The 21,332-nt window shown below is 44.6% G+C and overlaps 1 protein-coding gene across 1 annotated transcript in view; it reads left to right on the forward strand.

Annotated features, from left to right (window-relative positions):
- The first annotated feature begins 1,405 nt into the window (after positions 1-1,405).
- The window catches only part of Spata13 (spermatogenesis associated 13), a 122,694-nt gene continuing 102,767 nt past the window's right edge, over positions 1,406-21,332 (forward strand). Inside the window, exon 1 of the mRNA XM_090342392.1 lies at positions 1,406-1,475. The gene's annotated coding sequence lies outside the window, so the exon portion shown is untranslated. The remainder of the gene's footprint in view (positions 1,476-21,332) is intronic.

The raw sequence follows: 21,332 nt of genomic DNA on the forward strand, positions 1-21,332 counted from the left end.
ATAAAATGAATTATGACTTTTTGCAGAATAGTAGACTAATTTCATACACTTGTTTTTCTAGAGTGGGTTTTGATTGTTCTTTGTAATGAAAGTGGTACTTTTTAAAATAATCATGCTGGCACATTAGAATAATTCAAAGGAATACTATAAAAAATACAGTGTGTGTGTGTGTGTGTGTGTGTGTGTGTGTGTGTGTAGCAGGGCTAGTAGGGTTGGGACTCTGGGATTGGGTGCTGTTTCTTAGCTTTTTTACTCAAGGCTGATGCTGTACTACTTGAGCCTTACCTCCACTTCCCGAATTTTGGTGAAGGCTAATTGGCCATTAAAATTTCACAGACTTTCCTGCCAAGGCTGGCTTGGAACTTTGATCCTCAAATCTCTGTCTCCTAAAGTAGCAAGGTGTAAACCACAGGCGCTAGAGAAACATTTCACTTTTTAAAAAGAGTGCAGTTCTTTAAGGAATTCCCTTAGTTGTATAACAAGAAATAATCCCGGACATCCGTGGCACTCACAGATCCTGAAGCAGAAGCCTTTCTTCTCTGTGATTTTCATGAGAATTAACGATTTGATTCTGAGCCAAATAGGAAAAGTGATAGTGGTTAGTCGTTTAAGGGAGTTCTCTGAACAATGCCCCCTCCCCAGACCTGCGGGAGGCCCTGGGGAGGGGATTGCAGAATCCGCATTTTGCATTCCCCTTGGCCCCCAAGGCCAGCGCCTGCACGCAGACTGGCAGCGTGGGAACTCCGGGCCGCGGTGGGGGAGGGCGGGCGTGGGGGGCGGTCGCCAGGCAACAAGGAGCTGCTCCCACCCCGCGCTGGGCTGAGGTGGGAGTCGGAGGGGAACTGGGTCTGTGAGTGGCAGTATGGAGGTGGCAGGGGCGGCCGGAAGGGTGTCATGCCTGGGGGGAATACTTGGGGGGGAAACTAGTTGTCAGTAAGCGTGGAACGTGGTGGGAGAAGCGTAGCTGGAGGGGTCGGGGGACAGGGCGTGGCTTCAGAGGAATTGGCGGGCGGAGGTGTGGCCTGGAGTACTTGGTAACGCGGGGCGGGGGAATGGCGTGGGGATTGTGAGGGAAAGTAAGCTAGGGGCGTGGCCAGGAAGCTAGAGGCGTGGCTAGGAGTGGCCTTCCCGCGGGAAGGGCGTGGCCTGAGGTGAGCGGTTTGGCGGGCGTGGCCTGAAGTGAGCCACTTAGAAGGGAGTGTCCTGCGGGTGTTGGGGGTGGGGAAATTGGTCCAGGGGGCGTGGCCACAGGAGCCGATGGGGGCGTGGCCGACGGGGGAGGTAGCTGGCCTGGGGGCGTGGCTTCGGGTAGCCGGCGGCCGCGCGCGGGTGAGACCCGGCGTCGCGCTTCGCTTTCTTTCTCCGGCCGCCCTGCGGGTTCCCCTCCCTGAGGCAGCACCACAGAACTCAGCGGCACCACAGAATCCGCCCTTGGAGCGGCCCCAGGAGCCTCGTTCGAATGGGGACTCGGCGAGGTGAGACTGCACTGCAAGGGGCGGGGGTGGGGGGGGGCGGGCGGCTCTGCCGGGTGGGCGCAAGTTTGGCAGGGCGCTCGCGGTGGGCGGGGAGGCGGCAAGAGCGGGATAGTGAGCCCTGATCCACGTCCTCCGTCCCTTGGGGTGTCCTGATCCCAAGTCTTCCCTGGGGTTCGTGGGATCTTGCCCGGGCCGCTCACCTGTGGGGCCGCGCGGCGGGTGCGCCCTGCTGGCAGTGATTGCTGGCTGCCCGGGCAGCGCTGTCCCGCGGCGGTCTTGCTAAAAGGCGGCTTCCAGCAGGACCCGACCAAGAAGGATTTTTGACCCTGAAATCCAACCCCGTGCTCCCCTGCACTCGGGCCCATCTGCCCGAGGAGTTGTGCCAGGAGCTCTGGGCAAAGGGGGGAGCGACCGGACCTACGGGTGCATCCAGGGGACCGCGAGGCGGGGTGGTGGGAGCACTTGTCCTAGAAATCCGCGACTCCTCTCGGGTCCTAGAGCGAGGCTCAGTCTGGGAAGGTAGACTTGGGGACCCCGTGTCTGTCGTCGCGGGACTGGAGGGAGCGGAGCTAGCTGGGCAGACGACTCTTGGCTCCGGTCCTGCTCAGGATGTGGGGAATTGGTCTGTGAGCCCTGGGAAGGTAGAATGGAAGCCAACCTGTGTTTGCCAGCGATCAGGGAACTCAGGTGACCTGTGCTGGCCGGGCACCGAACGGACTGTGCAATTACAGAGCTCGAGCGAATTCCTTCTCCAAGTGAAAAAAAAGTACAATTAAAAAAAAACACAAAAAAACCACACACACACACATTAAAATAACACACCAAAGCAAGCAAGCAGAGTTCTTTAGGTTCGTTGTTTCTCAGCATCTATAATCATGTAGATAAAGGGAACAATAATTTAAAATTTTCTCAGCGCTTATAAAGTCATGTATTACCCCTGCCTCCGTATGGTTTTCTGGGCTTCTTCACCTTGTTTTCTGTTGCCCTATTTAATTTAATATTCTCTACTCAGTCCACCGGATTTCCTAGTTCTTCTCCCCCCTTCACCCTCCTCATTCTCTTTTGATATTCCACCTGCTGAGAGGCACGGAAAATTTACTCCATTTTCTTTTCGATTTTGCTCCCCTCTCCTATTTTCTTTTTAGACCTTTATACTTTTTCTTAACAAATGCACTCTGTCACGTTCTGTCCCCTTCCCGCTCCTCTTTACAACTTCCCCTCCATTGTTCTCTGGGTGCCTCTTAATTATGCACCTCGCCAAGCGCTGCCAGTCCTTCCCTGCCCCTCCCCCACCATGTAGAGCTTTCTGGGGCTGTTTCATCTTGGGCCCCAAATTTGCCATCTTCTCTTCATCCTGCTCTCTTAAGACGAAAATCCTCTTCCTTTACTTATATCCCTGTGCACCCCCCCTTCCCCAGCCTTATTATCTGCTTCTCCCCAATTAATTCTTGCCCTAGTCCTAACCTGTAGCCACCCTCCAAGCACACTTGATCTTAGGTCCTTCTGTTGTCGGTTTTACAGGGTCTCAGCATTCCCAGGCCTTTCCTCAGAGCCTTCCCTTCCCAGTACCTTGCAGAAGTGTTAGGAGGAAGACTCTGCCAGTACTGAGGCTTGAACTCAGAGCCTATCCTTTACCTTTTTCTCTCAGGACTGGTGTTCTAACACTTGAGCCACACCTCTGCTTCTGGCTTTTTGGTGGTTAATTGTAGATAAGACTATGTTTCCCTGACTGGGCAGGCTTGGGAACTGTGATCCTCAAATCTCAGACTTCTGAGTAGCTAGGATTCAGGCATGAACAACTGGTGTGCCAGCTGGCAGTTGCATTTGGGCAGAAAAGCCCAAGATTTCAGGACCACCCCATCTGTCACTGAGATTGAGGCAGATACGCAGTCCTTGAATGGTGTGAATAAGACCACAAACAACATTTATTGAGTACTTAATGTATGCTCTGTACTGTGCAAAGCAATTTGTAGGCAGTAATGCACACTAATAAGGGGACACTAGTTTCTTCACACCCCAGTTACTGTCTTTATTTTGTGGATAAGGAAAGGGTACTCAGAGAAAGTCATTAACAGGTGGGTTTCTCAGATGGTTGGGGTGAAAACCTTCTTCTCATTAGAACAGAAGTTTCATGCAGTGCAACCTGTTGAACTCAGGCAGGCTTGGCCTTTGGCTTTGGAAATTAGGTCATTGTTTGACCTGTTTTGTTTAGTTTCTGATGTACATGAGTTGAGGACATAAGTTTCTATGCTGTGGGGAAGTCTGAATGCCTCCTGTCCTTCAGAAAGCTTGGTGACAATGTGGGTTATTATTTATCCATGTCTTTAGCCTGCTTTCCCTTTTCATCACAGGAGGGGCTGGCAGCAAAAATGTGTCATAAAAGCAACAGTTGCCAACCACCTCCTCTTCTTGTGTGTTGTTTCACTTTAATTGTGTGGACATTGGCATCTCAGAGCCATATGATTTCATGAATCTTTGTTTCCTTATGTAATCCTTTCTCTTTTCTTTCTTTCTTTCTTTTTTTTTTTTTTTTTTTTGGTGGGGGGGTGCTGGTCCTGAGGCTTGAAAATCAGGGCCTGGGCACTGTTTTAATGTTTTTGCTCAAAGCTGGTGCTCTACTACTTTAGCCATACCTCTACTTTTGGTTTTTCAGTGGTCATTTGGAGAGAAGTTTTCTGTTCTGGCTTGCTTTGAACTGTGATCGTCCTTCAGATATTAGCCTCCTGAGTAGCTAGGGTTACAGATGTAAGCCTCCAATGTCCCTCTCATGTCATCTTAAAGCCTCGCTCAGATATTTCCTTGTTAGTCTTCCTTTTGAGAGAGCTGGAGGCAAATATTTCTACTTCCATAGGTCCTGTAGCCAAGTAAGGGTAAAGTTGTGTAGTTGGAGAGCTGGAAGGTACTAGGAAACCATGCCTGAATGATTATACTTGTCCAAGGGGAAATAACATAATGGTAGAGGTGGCCCCTGGACTCAGGTCTGTGTACAACTGGCCCCTGGCTCAATTCAGGCCTATGCTTGGTGAGTTGACCTGTTTAGCTGTTTGTGAAAGTGAAAACCTTTTTCTTCTTCTTCTTCCTTCTTCTCCTCCCCTCCTCCTCCTCCTCTTCCTCCTCTACTTCTTCATCTTCCTCCTCCTCTTCTTCCTCTTCTTTTTCCTCCTCTTCTTACTGCCCTCCCCCCCCCCCCCCAATACTAGTCCTAGGCCATGAATTCAGGGCCTGGGCACTGTTCCTGAGCTTTTTATTCTCAAGCTTAACATGAGCCACAGTGCTACTTCTAGCTTTTTCTGAGTATTTTATTGGAGAAAAAGAGTCTTACTACTAGAATTCTTGCCTGGGCTGGCTTCAAACCACACTCCTCAGAGCTCTCTGCCTCCTGAGTAGCTAGAATTTAACATGTGTGAGTCACCTAGTTTTTTTTTTTCTTTTTTTGTCTGAAAGCTAAGTATTTAGAAAAAATGTTTGTTTTTGAAATATGTAACAGCATAGTTATTTTCATAATATCACAGACGTATAAATTCAGATGTTTTAGAAGGCACTATAATTTTCAAAACAGAAGGAACACCTAAGCTACCTGGCTTTCTCGAGGCAAATTAGATAGGTAGGAATTTGAAAATCAGTAATTGGAATGTTTAATTGCTTTTTCCCATGCTGGGAATAATGTACTGGTATGGATCGATCTGTGTATGAATTTCTTCATCTCTGAATCACAAAATGAGACAACAGTGAGGGGGAGGACAGGAAGAGAGAGAGACAAAATAGCTGCTGTTTCTGTGTTGGCCTGTGCCAGGCGCATGCTTTTCTCTGGGTTCTCATCTGAGCCTCTACATCGATGGGTGGCACCTTCAGGAACCTTGGCTGTTCTACTTTCCTGTGACGCCTAGCTCTCTTCAGACCAGCATGGTTTTGTTTTATTTTGTTTTGTTTTTTCGTCAGTAGTGGGGTTTGAAATCAACACTAACCACTCTCTGTTGGCTTTTTTCACACAAGTCTGTCACTCTACCACTTAAGTCACAGCTTCTTGGTGGTTAATTGGAGATAAGAGTCTTTAGGATGGATATGTCTGCCTGAGCTGGCTTTAAACCACAATCCTCAGATTTCAGCCTCCTAAGTAGCTAGAATTACAGGTTTTTTGCCCAAAGCTAGAGCTCTACCACTTGAGCCATGGTGCTACATCAGGCTTTTTTTTTGAGTGGCCCAGAGTTCAAACTGTAGAACCAGCAATAAAACAAAGCAACAACAACAATCAGACTTTGCTGCCTTGAGGTGTGTGATACGTCAAGATGTCACAATTCTCTTAAGTGGTTAGCATGTGGCAGATGGCCGTGGACTCCTTGGGAGAAGTAGGGAACATTTGTGTACGTGGTTGTCTGCTTTATGGTTCAAAGGAGGAACGCCATGAGTTTCATCACCCCTTAAACAGAGGAAGATGCTGTGTCTGAAGTCGCAGCAGCAGCAGCAGGACTGAAACTTGAGTTGCCTGGCTTAGGATGGCTATGGTCACGTTTGTGTGCATCTGTGTGTCACAGTGTGTGTGTGTGTGTGTCTCCCTGATTCTTGAATACTACCTTAGACCTCAGGTAGATGGTTCCTCCTGACTGAGTTGGACATAGATTCTAAGCCACAGGAACAGGGCCAGCCAGCCTAAGGGCTGGGAGGAGTTTGTACCAGTCCATTTCTGGCTCTCTGCAAGTAATAGGCAGTGTTCTTTGCATTGGGAGATCCCTAGGGGAGCTATGTCTGTAGAATTCAGAGACTAGTGCCTATTTTTTGTATGTTGTTTGGCAGTTTGAAGGAGTCAGGATATCTACATTGGTGGACCCAAAAGATGACCCAGCCTAATGTCCTCTTATGCCAGTGTCCCCAAGGACTGTCATCATCAACAGGACCTTACAGGGACCTAATTACCTGATCAGAAAATACTTCACAGTGGGGAACTACTTAAGTGCCTTTGTGGGACAGAAGAAGGTCCAGAGACATTGCTGATTTCAGGAATCATGAGTCTGTCTCCAATTCCACACTTAGCCTCAGGGTTTAGCCACAGGATTGGTGAATTCCAAGAGGACTTTATTCATCTAATCCAGGGGGTGCAGACCAGCCTTTCCCTTTAGTCCCCAGTAATAAGGTGGCCCAGTGTTTTCAGAGACTAGCAAAATATCCCAGAGAAGATTAAGATCCAGGTCTGAAGTAGCTTAGACTGGCATAGTTTGATAAGGAGCAATCTGAAAGGACCAGTGAGAGCCCTACCTTGTCTTCTTTCAGCTCCTCCTAGTCACCCCTTCCTTGTTCCCCAAATCTATGCAGCAGCAAACCTGAAAAGGGGACTTTTTCTGCTCACGTCTTGAGGAGGTGCTGTGGGAGGACTAATTCAAACTTTGATTGTCAGGCAGTAAGGCTGGAGGCCCACAGTTATGTGTTTCCACTATTGCCAACTGGACATTTGATTGCAGACTTTTTGGGGGGAGAAAATAGTGTGCTATGCAGTAGCAACACAAGCAATCTGTTACTCTTGGGTGTTACAGTGACAACTCAGCTACATTGTAGAAGTTTCTGAGATCAGGCACTGGTTCTGTGGCAGAGAGGGATAAAAAAGCCTTGGGTTCTGCAAAGCTTATACATAGACTTTTATTGTTATTATAATTTTATTATAATAACAATAAAACCTTAAACTCTGGTTTAAGGTTAGAGCCAGAGCAATGTCCCTCAAGCTTTTTTTTGCCAGTCCCCTGGGCACTGTCCTGGAACACTTTTTGCTCAAGGCTAACAATCTGTCACTTGAGCCACAGTGCTGCTTCCAGCTTTTTCTGAGTATGTGGTATCAAGGAATCGAACCCAGGGCTTTATGCATGCTAGGCAAGCACTCTACCACTAGGCTATGCTCCCAGCCCACCTTAAGCTTTTTTGCCAATGCTGGTGCTCTGTCACTTGAGCCACAGCTCCACTTTTGTTTTTCTAGTTTATAAAAAGATTTGTGTCCTGGCAGGACAGGTGAGTGTGCAAAACACAAAGTTGTGAACAATAGGGCAAGGTTGGTAAGTTTGTGTAGGAGTTGATTGGGGACACATGTGAGCGTTCAAAGACCCAGGAAGGAGAGAGAAGGAAGAGGAGAGAGGAGGCAAGGAAAGGAGCTGGTAGAGGCAGCCATCCTAGCCTCCCAGCACTACAAGCAGAGGCAAAGAGAGGGACTTGGTTGGTGACACCAGAGACCCTTCATGAGGACCTCGTTTGGAGAGGCAGCTCCTTGGGGCTGCAGCCACCAGCTGGGCATTGAGATTAATTATAGCATCAACACTTAGGAATTTGTTAGGAAAACAACTTCTAGGTCTCCCTCAAATCCACTTAGTTAGAAGTCGTGGGGTGCATCCCAGAGATCTGAATTTCAACCAGCTTTCTGTCTGGTTTTCAAGCACATGGGCTGAGCATAGCTGATCCAGAGGAAGTGCCATTCAGGAGATGGGATGGTCTAAAATCCTAGTTACTTGAAGCCTAGGCAAAACTGAAGTTTCTCCCCCCCAACAAACAAACAAAACTACAAAAGAACAACAACAACAAAAAACAACCCCAAACTAAAAGCAACTAATCTGGAGGTGTGGCTCAAGTGGTAGAGCATTTGTCTAGGAGGTATGAGGTCCTGAATTCAATTCCCAGGACTGAGTGCTTAGATTACTCTACTACAAGCTATTCCTCCATCCCCTACCAGCCATTCTGCATGGCTACATGAATACCTGGGCAAGAAACCACAAGGTTGAGTCCTGATTATTTTTCCTCAACCCAACATCTGTCTGCAGTTCATGCATGTGTTCCATGCCCCTCTTCTGTTTCTTGCTGAACCTACTTCTTATCTCACCTTGAGTGCCAGGTAGTAGTTATGTGGCCACCAGGATGTTTTAGCTATGTGACCTAATGAAGGTTTGTTGTTGTTGTTGGTGGTGGTAGTGGTGGTGGTGGTCATGGGGCTTGAACTCTGGGCCTGAGCACTGTCCCTGAGTTCTTTTGCTCAAAGCTGGTGTTCTGCCATTTTGAGCCACTGGGCTACTTCCAGTTTTCTGGTGATTTATTGGAGAGGAGACTTTGCTGCTGAGGCTGGCTTTAAACTATGATCCTCAGATCTCAGCTTTTCCAGAAGCTAGGACTGGTGTGAATCATAAGTGCCTGGCTTGTGCAGGTTCTTAGCCCCTCTTTACCTTAATTTCTACAGCTGATAACTATAGATAGTGCTTACCTGTTGATGTCCATGTGGCCATTAACAATTGTCTTAGGCTGGGTCATTTATGAAGAAGAGAAATGCTTGTCAATTCTGCAGGCTAGGGAGCCACACATGAAGACACAGATCTTTGCTGTCAGGTAAGGGCCGTCTTACTGAGTCCTCACATGGCAGGCAAGAAGGGCACAGGGGACAAGTGCTGTGTCCTCCTGTGCTAGGAATTGGAAAGGACAGGCTCTCTGAAACCTCATTGATAAGGGCATGGCCATAACCAGGGCCATTTTCTTTAAAGTCTCATCTCTCTGCCATCACTGGGGTTTCAGTTCCACATTTGGCAGGATGCCTATATTGAAACCATTACAAAGGAAAAGCCTTGCTGCATTCAAGAGTTGCCTGGTCTGGAGGTCTTTCAAGTGTTGACTTCCCCCACCCCTCTCCCCCATCTAAAACTGGGATTGGCTTTGGCCATGTGCTCTGTGGAGAAGGGTTCATGTGCAGATCTCCTGAGGTCACCTGTTGTTTTCTGAGAGCTAGGCTTCCTTCCATGGATCCTCGGGGAGTAGGGATTTGGAAGGCCAGGGCTGGTGGTGTGGTCCATAGTTATGACTGCTTCACCTTTATGATATGGCAGGGAATCTTATTGCCATTAAGTTCTATGTCTTCTCTAGTGGGTCATTTGTACCAAGTGCTAGTTTCTCTCCCTTCCTCTCTTCCTCCTTTCTCCTTTCCCCTTCTCCTCCCCTCCCCCTGTCCCTTCCCTTCCCTCCCTGCCTTCTTTCATTGCTTCTTCCCTTGGTCCCTCCCTCTCTTCTTCTTTCCTTCCTTCCTTTTTTTTTTCTTCAAATTTTTGTACCAGTATTGGAGCTTGAACTCAGGGCACTATCCCTTACCCTTTTCACTTAAGACTGACTACTTGAGCCACAGTCCAAACGTTTGGTGGTTAATTGGGAGATAAGAGTCTCACAGACTTTTCTGCTGGACCTGGCCTTGAACCATGATTTTCAGATCTCAGCCTCTTGAGTAGCTAGGATTACAGGAGGATTATAGGCATAAATTATTGGTGCCTGGCTTACAAGTGTCTGTTTCTGAACACACACAATCTATTGCTAGTCTGATTTTTTCCTCTGGCAACTGATCTATGTTCTAGGATCTAAGTGTCATTATGTGAATTATCTGTTCTCAAGCATTATTGGAAGAATATAATCTTTTGGCAAATATTCTCCTGTCACATCTTGATTTTTTTTTTTTTTGCCAGTCCTGGTCTTGAGCTCAGGGCCTGAGCACTGTCCTTGGACTTTTTCAAGGCTAGAGCTCTACCACTTGAGCCTCAGCTCCACTTCCGGCTTTTTTGTATGTATGTGGTACCAAGGAATCGAACCCGGGTCTCTGTGCATGCTAGGCAAGCACTTTAACCACTAAGCCAAACTCCCGGCCCTCCTGTCACATCTTATTATTCCTCCTTTACTCACTGTTTTATCCAGTCAACAAATGGACCAAACCCTTAGCCATTTGATCTCTTTTAGCAGTGGAAAGAATAGTATGAAAAAAAGGCCCCAGTGGCTCATACCTGTAATCTCAGGAGGCTGAGAGCTGAGGATCATAGTTGGAATCCAGCGTGGGCATGAAAATCTGTGAGACTCTTATCTCCAATTAACCACTGATGTGGTACTGTGACTCAAAGTGGTAGAGCGCTAGTCTTGAGCAAAAAAAGCTCAGGGACAGTGCCCAGACCCTGAATTCAAGCCCTAGGACTGACAAAAAATAAAACAAGAACAATATGATTTTTTTCCCTCTGTGAATGAACACATAACTATGTATTTGTGGTGCTGGGGATTGAAACAAGGGCCTTGCATATGTTATAGGTAGGTGCTGTACTACTGAGCAGTACTGAGCAGTACTGAAATACTGTGTGGGGGTGTTACTGGGGCATGAACTCAGGGCCTGGGCATTGTTATTGAGCATTTTTGTTCAAGGATAATGCTAAACCACTTGAGCCATAACTCTACTTCTTGCTTTTTTTGGTAGTTAATTGCAAATAAGAGTTTCATGGACTTCTGTACCTGGGCTGGCTTCAAACTGTGATCCTTAGGTCTCATCCTCCTGAGTACAGGTATGAGCCACCTGTGGCTTTCATTGCTTAGCTTTTTCAATCAAGACTAGTACATAACCACTTGAACCACAGCTACACTTCAGCTTTTTGCTATTAATTGGAGAGAAGAGTCTTAAAATCTTTCTTGTCCAGGATTGCTTTGAACCAGGATCATCAGATTTTAGTCTCTTAAACAGCTAGGATTACAGGCATAGCAAACAGTGCATGACGCCCTTTCTTGTGGTGTTAATTTATAGTGGCAGTTTTCCCAATATCTGTCTTTGTGGTGACATAATTATTCAACTTTTAATAATAGGACATCTGAAGGACATTTTTCATGCTGACTTCTTGGGCCTTCTCTGAACCCTGCTGAGATTAATTAAGTTAAACTCCATGCAACAATTATCCTGAAATAGACTGACAAAGTTATTAAAACTGAGTTTATCCAAGTCTCTTAAGATAAAGTCCACAGGCTCAGAAGACAACCTGTGGTCTGTTTGTGTGAGTTTCTAATTTATTCTGGTTCAGCGTCAGTCCTGGCAGTATGGTAAAATTAATTTCATAAATGAGAAAGAACAAACTAGACGAATTCTTGTCCAGGTTATGATTTTTTGTTCTCTGTGTGGTGAAAGTTAAGAGTATGTTTCACTGTACAAGGTTATACAGGCTTGCAAATAACGGATGTGTACTGTCAGGGCCCTGGTACATTTAAATGTGCAAGTGGAAAGAACTGTATTTGTTCTGCTGCCCAATTACGAAGCAAGAATCCACCAGCGAGGGAAACTTTTGTATAGCCAGCACACAGGCTGCTCAGTATTATGGTAAAGACTAGCTTCCATTGTGTGATCTCAGCCATTATCAGTGGCCTTACCCATGAGCTGAATAGGGTTTAGAAATACAGGCCTTCAAAGAAACAGCCTTGCTTAAATGTTCCACAAATCCTTCTGAAATAACATCCTTGTGGTTCTTATTTGAAACAAACAAAAAAAAGGGAGGAAGGAAGAGGATATATTCATATCTCCAGATATTTATACTCAAAAGAAAAAAATCATAAAATATATATATCCATGAAAAAAATTAAACTATAATTTAAAAATGAATTAAGAAGGAATCCAGGGATGCTAGGAAAAATTAAATACAATATTCTTTAAAATGGTATATTTGTGATCTGTCAGGCTTGCCTTTTGACTTTTTTTTTTTGCCGATCTTCAGGGCCTAAGCGTTTTTCCTTTTTTGTGGTTCAAGGCTAGCACTCTATTACTTGAGCCATAAATTTTACTTTTAGCTTTTTAAAAGTAGTTTATGGGAAATAAGAGTTGCATGGATTTTTCTGCATGGGCAGGCTTTGAACTGCAGTAATTGCAGATTTAAGACAGTGGTACCCAGTGTGTGTGTGTGTGTGTGTGTGTGTGTGTGTGTGTGTGTGTGTGTGTGTGTGTGTATGTGTGTGTGTACGTGTGTGCCCATGCATATGCATGCTAGTCTGGAGGCTTGAACTCAGGGCCTGGGTAGTTTTTTTGAGTTGTTGTTTTCAAGGTTGCTTGAGCCACAACTCTACATCTGAGTTTTTTGTTTGTTTCTGTTTTTGTTTTTTGGTAGTCAATTGGAGGTAAGAGTCTTACAGACTATGTTGGCTTTGAACTGCAACTCTCAGATCTCAGCCTCCTGAGAAACTAAGATTAGAGATATGAGCCACCAATACTTGTCCTCTGGCTTTTTTTTTTTCTTTTCTTTTGTTCTTCTAAAGTAAATCTGAAGTCTCCAGTGTGGACTGTTTGACTCTTCTTATTGAGGAGCCTTCTTGATTTTACCAGGTTGAGACTATTTGTCCTTAGGCCACTCTGTGGAACTTCCTGGAAATGCCTGGAGCTTTTCCCTCTGGGATGTCCTGGTCCCCGTTCTTGGCTTCCATTTGTTGTTGGGGGGCATATGTGCTAATATGTAGTGGAACCAGAATGATGTGCTCTGGCTGCACAAAGGTGACAGAGAATGAGGTGCCAGCCGTGTCCAGCTCCCCTGTAGGCCAGTCTCAGCTTCCACTCAAGCAGCAGGACTCTGAATATGGACAATGGGAGCTGCCTGTAATTCTACTTACTCAGGAGGCTGAGATCTGAGGATCATGGTTCAAAGGTAGCCTAAGCAGGCAGATCTCTAGGCTATTTATTTCCAATGTATGAATAAAAAGCCAGAAATGGAGATTGACTTCAAGTGGTAGAATGATAGCCTTGAGTGAAAAAACCAAGCCAGAGCATGGGATCATGGTTCAAGGCCTAGTACTGACACAAAGGAGCAATGTTTTTTTTTTTTTTGTTGTTGTTGTTGTTTGTTTGTTTGCTTGTTTCCAGTCCTGGGGCTTGAACTCAGAGCCTGGCCACTGTCCTTGGGCTTTCTCAAGGCTAGCGCGCTACCAATTGAGCCACAGCACCAGTTCCAGCCTTTTCTGTGTATGTGGGACCAAGGAATCAAACCTGGGGCTTCATGCATGCTAAGCAAGTAATCTATCACTGGGCCACACTCCTGGCCCAGGAGCAGTGTTTGTAAGGTAAGAAGTCTGACTTCAAGCTAGTTGCTGGTGGCTCATATATGTATATCTCAGGACTGTGGTTCAAAGCCAACCTGGCCTTTTTGTCTCTACTTAACCAAAAGAAAACCAGAAGTGGAGCTGTGGATCAAAGTGGTAGAGCACTAACCTTGAGCATAAAAGCTCAGGGACAGCACCTAAGCCCTTGATTACATACAAAAAAAAAAAGAAAAGAAAAGAAAAAGGACTTCTAGACACTTGGCATTGGTTCGAATCCTAATTGTTCATTCTGGTATGTTAGTACAGACATGTATTGTGTAATGGCAAGGATTCTGGGAATTTTGCATCAGGCTATTTTGTTGTTTTCTTTGCTAGTCCTGAGGCTTGAACTCAGCATGTGAGCACAACTACCCCTGAGCCCCTGAGCTCTTTTGCTCAAGATTAGCTCTCTACCACTTGAGCCACAGCTCCACATCCAGCTGTTTGCTGTTTGGCTGGCTTCAAATCACAGTCCTTAGATCTCAGCCTCCTGAGTTACTAGAATTCCAGGTGTGAGCTGCTGGCACTTGGCAATTTTATTGTTCCCAAATGTTACAGAGTATATAACACTAACCTATCTTATTATTTATCATCTTGGAAGCCACCAACATATATGTGTGTAGTCCTTTGTTCCCTGGACCCCTGGTGCGGTTGCTACTGAGCTGGTGTCAGAGGAGGTGCTGGTTTGATCTTGTGTTCCGAGGGTCCATACTAAGCAGTAATGGTCCTCAGCTCTGCCTCCCCTCTGTAGCTTCACTTTGTCTGACAGGAGAGAGGAAGGAGACCTTTTCTAGACTTTTCCTCCTCAGATAGAATCTTGTATTTGCAGAGCTTCTCTCCTCTCTGGTAGGCTACTCTGCCTGCAGTTTCAGGCCTAGAGAAAATATTCAGGTCAAGAGCATGCTGGGTACTTTTCTTCTGATGGTGAGGCCATCTAAGAGGAGGAACTAAGGACTCTTCCTGCTTTTTCTAATCCTTATTTCTAATCTGATTTCCTCATACAAAGGGCTTGCCCTGAATGGGTTCTGACCTAGAAGACTTTTGACAGAACACAGCAGCAAGAATGGCTTAGTATTACAAGGTCACATTTTCCACTGACCACATTGTAATCAGTGTGGATAAGTCAAATTTATATGCTAGCCAGCTTTCTATTACTCTCACAAAATGCCTGAGGTCAACCACGTACAAGGAGAAAAGGGTTGTTTTGGCTTGTAGTTTCAGTACACAAACGGACTGGTTCCATTGCTTTGGGGCCTGTGGTAAGGCTGAACAGCGTGGTGGGGAGTGTGGTGCACTTCATGTCCGCTAGGAAACAGGTGTGGGGCAAGGGGCTGAGGTCTCCATCAGCCCTTCCTATGACATCATTTCCTCCCACTAGACTCCATTTCTTAAAGGTGTCAATACCTCCCAGAGGCTAGGGACCATGCCTTTAACTCAGCACGTTGGGGGACACTTACCAAATCTGTAATACTGTCTGATTTGGTAGTATAGTTTGTTATAGTTCCATATTGGCACACCTGAAGGAAATTTATTACCTTGATATCCAGGAAGTTCTGTTTTAAGCCTGCTGAGTTTAATTAAGTCAGACTCCATGGGATGTTATTCAGAAACACCAGCTTATTAAATGGCAGGGGCAAGTTGGACCATTGACTTGAATCATTCAGTGACTCATACCTGTTTTTTTTCAAAAATAAAACAAAGACAAAAAATCCCCAAAGACTTTTATGAGTGGACACTACCAGTCTCTTGCAATTAGTTTTTCTTGTGTTCTGCATAGAGGATGCACTCAGGAAGGACAAAAAGAAGGAAGTAGGAAGCACATTTTCTAGGCTTTCCTGGAAAGTGGTCTCTGTGGAAGTCAGGTCCTTCCTTCCACACACTGTGTCTCTGTTGTCCTCAGGTAGAGAGGCTTTTTAAGAACTATTTTGTCAATGGGGACACTTGTCTTCGGACATAGTGGGTATCTGGACAGATCAGTCTGGGATAAACAGATCATTGCGAACAGAGAACTGGGTCCCAAGGAGGGCTTCTAGGCCCAATCAGCCTGATCTGAGATGGCTATGCTTCTCCCTTTCCCTCCCCTTCTCCTCTGTCCCTCCTGCTCCTCTCACCTCCTTTCTGCTTTCCTTCCTCTCCCTTCCCCCTCTTTTCCTCCTTTTCTCCTCCACTGCTCCCCTTCCTTCTCCTTTTCCCTCTCCCTACCTTTCTGTCATTCTCCCTCCTTCTGTGCCTCTTTCTCTCCATGCCTCTCCATTCCTCTCCCTACCTTCCTCTCCCTCTCTTTCTGGGTCAACTGAATGTACTTTGTTGGCTTTTGAGAGAGGATTAAGAAAACAACTCTGGAAAGTGGATGTTTGCATTGCTGCTTTTTCTGAATAGGCATGTCCTTTGATGTGGTCCATTAAGGGAGAACTGGATGGTCCAATGATCAGGATGTTCACACACAGGGTTCTCTTCTTTCTCTGATGGGATAAAAGTTATCCTTGAAGGACTCTGAGAGAATGAAGTGGTGCGCATTTCTCATGGAGTGTTATCTGTGAAGATTCTTTCTCATGGGAGGATGCTGTAGCCTTTGCTTCAACAATAAGAAGTTCAGAAGTCACTTCAAATTGTTACCCAGGCCTAGATGGTCTCAGAGTATCCCTAAAATGACTTCTCCAAGAGCCAACCACCAGGGCACCTGGAAAGCAGTACAATGGGCTGCATAGTATAGCAGTGCCAGTTCCTCCACCTCCTTCCCTACCAGTCCTGGGGTTGAATTTAGGGACTGCATACTGACCTTGAGCTTTTTGTGCTGAAGGCTAGCACTCTACTGCTTGAGCCACAGTTCCACTTGCAGCCTTTGGTGTTTAATTGGAGATAAGAGTCTCATAGACTTCCTTGTCCATGCTGGTTTTGAACTATGATCCTCAGATCTCAGTTTCCTGAGTAGCCAGGATTATAGTGTGAGCCTAGTATGCTACTGGCTTATAAGAGACTAAGGAAGATGGCAAATTTGGGATCCTCATCTCAGAACTCACAGGCCATATCCGCAGCACCCACTAGTAACTTGTCGCACTGAAAAGGCTGGGTGGGCCTTGTGTGGGGATTTATAACTGCAGAAGATGCACCCTCCCACCCCAGTTTCTGGAGTTCATGGTTCACCTCCCACAATTCCCCAATCCTGTAATCAAGCAATTTCCAGAAATAAGCAATTCAGACCCTTTAAATAACTTTCAGTATAGGATATTGTTCAACTTTATTGTTATTCTCTTATTGTGTCTAGTTTATAAGTTAAACTCTATCATAGGTATGATTATATAAAAAATATAATAATACATAAATGGCTTAATACAGTCTCAGGGTCAGGCCTCTGTTGGGGTCTTGGGGGGATGGCCTCCCAGTGTAAGGTAGGTAACAGAGAGAGGTGATGGGGAAAAGGTTTAGAAGACATGATACATGACTTTTGTTTTATTTCAGTCTCTGCATATTCAAGAACATGCTGGGGTAGACTAATTGACCATCTTTCCTCAATAATATTCTAATAATATTATTAAGAAATAGAGGTCTCAGTTGGGTGTGATGGCATGTACTTGTAATCCTACTGCTTAGGAAGTTGAGTTGAAAGATTGTGAGTTCCAGGCTAGCCTGGGCTACATTGGGAGATGGGAAGAGAGATTGAGTCCTCCATGTATGTTATGAAACCATGTACGTTATAAGAACCATCTACATGGTCACTTAAATACAACAAATATATCCAATATTAATCCTAAGGTCACTGTGTGTCATTTTGTAAACATACTATTAGTTTAGTTTAACCTGTTCTACCAGAGATAGCTCCAAAGGGCATCCAAGACTTCGGTTTTTTTGTTTTGTTTTGCTTTGTTTTTTGGGGAGTGTGTGTGTGTGTGTGTGTGTGTGTGTGTGTGTGTGTGTGTGTGTATGTCTGTGTGTGTTTGCCAGTCCTGGGGCTTGATTCAGAGCCTGGGCACTGTCCTTGAGCTTTTTCAAGGTTAGCACTCTACCACTTGAGCCACAGCACCACTTCCGGCTGTTTTCTGTTTGTGTGGTACTGAGGAATCAACCCCAGGGTTTCATGCAAGCACTCTACTACTAAGCCACCTTCCCAGTCCTGTCTATTACTTTCCATGTAACACATACAAAGGACTAGAAAATACAGCTAAATAAATCATGCTTTTTTTTCTGACAAGAAATGAACTACTTTACTATGTAACTATAACCCCTCTGTATATCACCTTGACAGTAAAATAAAATGAAAAGGGAAGCATCATAGTTTTCTTTTTCTTTTTATTCATTTATTTTTTTGCCAGTCATGGGGCTTGAACTCAGGGCCTGAGCACTATCCTTGGACTTTCTCAAGGCTAGAGCTCTACCTCTTGAGCCACAGCACCATTTCCAGCATTTTTCTATGTATGTGGTACTGAGGAATCGAATCTGGGCCTTTGTGCATGCTAGGCAAATACTCTACCAGTAGGCCAAACTCCTGGCCCCAGTTTTTCTTGCCACAGCACCACTTCCAGCTTTTTCTGTGCATGTGGTACTGAGGAATCAAATCCAGGGCTTCGTGCATGCAAGGCGAACACTCTACCACTAGGCCATACTACTGGCCTAACTGGTCTCTTGATTAATGGGGCCAGGCAAGTCCAAGGACAGGTTAAGTACATGGGTCCTGGCCTGAGCCCCAGCATTGCCCCCAGTCTTCTTTCTCTCCCTCTAGGAGTGTGTGACTTAATGTTATGTGTCTATGTTATGAGCCCCACTATTTTCTAAAGAAACATTGTGTGTCTAAACACATAGCAAAATGATTGGTTGATGGGCTACTGATTATTAATTGATAATAAGCCAATGTTTTATTACTTTATGAACTAGCTTCCAACTTTCTCACTAGCATAAAAGGTAGTAGAACCTGTAGTCCAGTTACCTTCTTTACAGTTCCTTAATTAATCAGATACACTAGATACAAACACTATCTGGACACTGGTGGTTCACACCCAGTCTATAATCCTAATAGGAGGCTGAGATCTCAGGATATCAGTTGGAAGCCAGCTCAAGGAAGAGAATTCTGAGAGACTCTTATCTCCAACTAAGCAGAGAAGTGGAACTGTGGAAATGGAGTTGCAGTTCAAGTGATAAAGCACCAGCCTTGAACAAAACAACAAACTCCAAACTAGGCGAGAATGCCCAGGACCTGAGTTTAAGTCTCAGTGTCTTCACGGAAGGGAAGTGGGGAGAAACACAAATGCTGATTAGCTTTTCTGAGTCACCATTACTGTTTTATTTTTATTAGCACATATTAGTTGTACAAGGGATGTTTCATTGAGATATTCCAACACATGAATGTGATGTATTCCAATCAACCTCTCCCATCTATCACTCCCTTACCTTTCTCCCCATTTCCTAAAACACTTTCAGCAGGTTTCCTTATTCTCACCCAGGGACCATATTCATCCTCATTCACCTCCTTGTCAGCCCAACCTTGTCCCACTAGTAAATCTCCTGACCCCAAAGAACTTGTTTTACTTCCCATCGTTCACTTAAACGCATTCCTGAACTTCAGAAGAGTGTATAAGGGGGTTACAATTTCACATGTTCATCTAAGTGGCAGGATCATCTGGGTGAGTAACCCCTTCCATCATTCTGCATGTTTCTTTCTCGCCAGACTTATTTCACATTTCCCACTTTCTTTATCACACACGTGCATTGAGTGTTCTTACTGTATTTGTCCTCCATTCACTTTTTCATTCCTCTACTGCCTCCCATTGCCTTTACCCCTTATAATTTCAGTCCAGTTTCCTGATATTTATTTTGTTCAACTATCTATTAATTATTTGAAAGGGTTTCCTTCATGGAGTTTTATTCCTCTGTATACTATATGATAGTCAGCTAAATCATGTATAATATTAGCGTATATGCCTCTGTATGTGTTTATATAGAAGGCTGTATTCTGTGTCTAACATCTACATATGATGGAAGAGATATGCTGTCTTTCTGGGCCTGGCTTATTTTATTCAATATGGTGTGACAATGACAAAATGATACAGATTCTTTCTAATGACTGCATAAAATTCCATTGTGTGTATGTGTGTATGCACATTTTTAAAATCCTGATCCTGGGCTTTAAACTCAGGGTCTAGGTGCTGTCCCTGGGCTTTCATGCTCAAGGCTAATGTTCTTCCACTTGTGCGACAACTCTATTTCCAGGTTTTTGGTAGTTAATTGGAGATAAGAGTCTATTTTCCTACCTGAGCTAGCTTGGAACTTCTATCCTCAGATCTCAGCCTCCTGACTAGCTAGGATTATAAGAATAAGCCATCATTTTAAAAAATAGTTGTACAGAGAGGTTTAGTTCAATAGGTTGAGTGTAATACATCTTGATTAATATTACTCCTTCCATCCTTCTCCCAAGCCCATCCATACCTTCAAGTTACATAGTTTAACTTTTATATAATGTACATTAAATATAATGATTACATCTGCCCCCTTTTTTGTATTTCTCTAAAGAAACATTGTTTGCCTAAACATATAGCAAAGTGATTGGTTGATTGGCTACTGATTTTTTTAAAATATTTATTTATTTATTTTATAGTTTACTGCACATTTTTTATTATAATGTATAGAGGGGTCACAATTACATTCGCCAGATAGAGGATACATCACTTTTCACATATTGACACCCCCTCTCATGTTTTTGTGCCCATTTCCCTCCCCCCCACCCCAGCTACTGATTGTTAATTGATAATAAGCCAAAGTTCTATGGGCTCAATGTTTTAAGTCTCTGCCCTTTCCTGTCCTTCTTACATTCCTGCCCCCCTCCCCAACTTTGATTTTTTTTATTCCTTCATCCATTGTGAATTGTTTGGACTGTTTCATTCTTCCTTCCTTCCTTCCTTTCTTTTCTTTTCTTTCTTTCTTTTTTCTTTTTGCCAGTCCTGAGCTTGAGTTCAGGGTCTGAGCACTGTCCTTGCACTTTCTCAAGGTTAGAGCTCTACCACTTGTGTTTCTGCACTACTTCCAGCTTTTTTCTATGTATATGGTACTGAGGAATCAAACCCGAGCCTTTGTACATGGTAGGCAAGCACTCTACCACTAGGCTAAACTCCCGGTGTTTGGGCTGTTTCTATAACTTGGTTATTACAAACTATGTTGTGATGAACATGGGTATGTAAGTATCTTTGATGTATCCTGCCATGTAAATAAATTCCCAAGAGAGATATCACTCTGTTTAGTTTTTTTGTTTTGTTTTTTTAGGTGTCTCCATACAGACCTCCATAGTAGTTGTACTAGTTTTACTTATTTTTGTTCATATTCTAGATGATTAGGTCATTCTAAGTGGGATGAAATCCCAGTGCTGCTGTTATTTATGTCCTTTATGGCATTTAACTTTCTTTCTCTTTCTTTTTCTTTCTTTCTTTCTTTCTTTCTTTCTTTCTTTCCTTCCTCCTTCCCTCCCTCCCTCCCTCCCTCCCTCCCTCCCTCCCTCCCTCCCTCCCTCCCTCCCTCCCTTCTTTTCTTTTCTTTTCTTTTCTTTTCTTTCTTTCTTTCTTTCTTTCTTTCTTTCTTTCTTTCTTTCTTTCTTTCTTTCTTTCTTTCTTTCCTCTCGTCAGTCATGGAGCTTGAACTCTGGGCTTGGGATGCCACTTGAGCCACAGCGCCACTTCCAGTTTTCTGGTTGTTAACTATAGATAAGAGTCTCAGAGACTTTAGTGCTTTCACCCTTGATCCTCATATCTCAGCCTCCTGAGTAGCTAGAATTACAGGTGTGAACCAATGGCACCCTACCCGGCTTGAGAATTTCTTCATGTATTTATTGGCCATATGTACTTACCCATCTGAGAAGCCTCTTTTGCCTATTTATTAATCAGATTGTTTCCTTTTCCTCCTCCTCCTTCTTAAACTGGCCTTGGGGCTTGAACTCAGCCTGGGTGCTGTCCCTGGGATTCTTTTTGTTCAAGGCTAGCGCTTTATCACTGGACCCACAGAGCTACTGCCTGCTTTTTTGAA

This window comes from Megascapheus bottae, chromosome 11 (genome assembly GCF_031878675.1).
Source record: "Megascapheus bottae isolate mThoBot1 chromosome 11, mThoBot2.hap1, whole genome shotgun sequence".
Taxonomy (NCBI): Eukaryota; Metazoa; Chordata; class Mammalia; order Rodentia; family Geomyidae; genus Megascapheus; species Megascapheus bottae.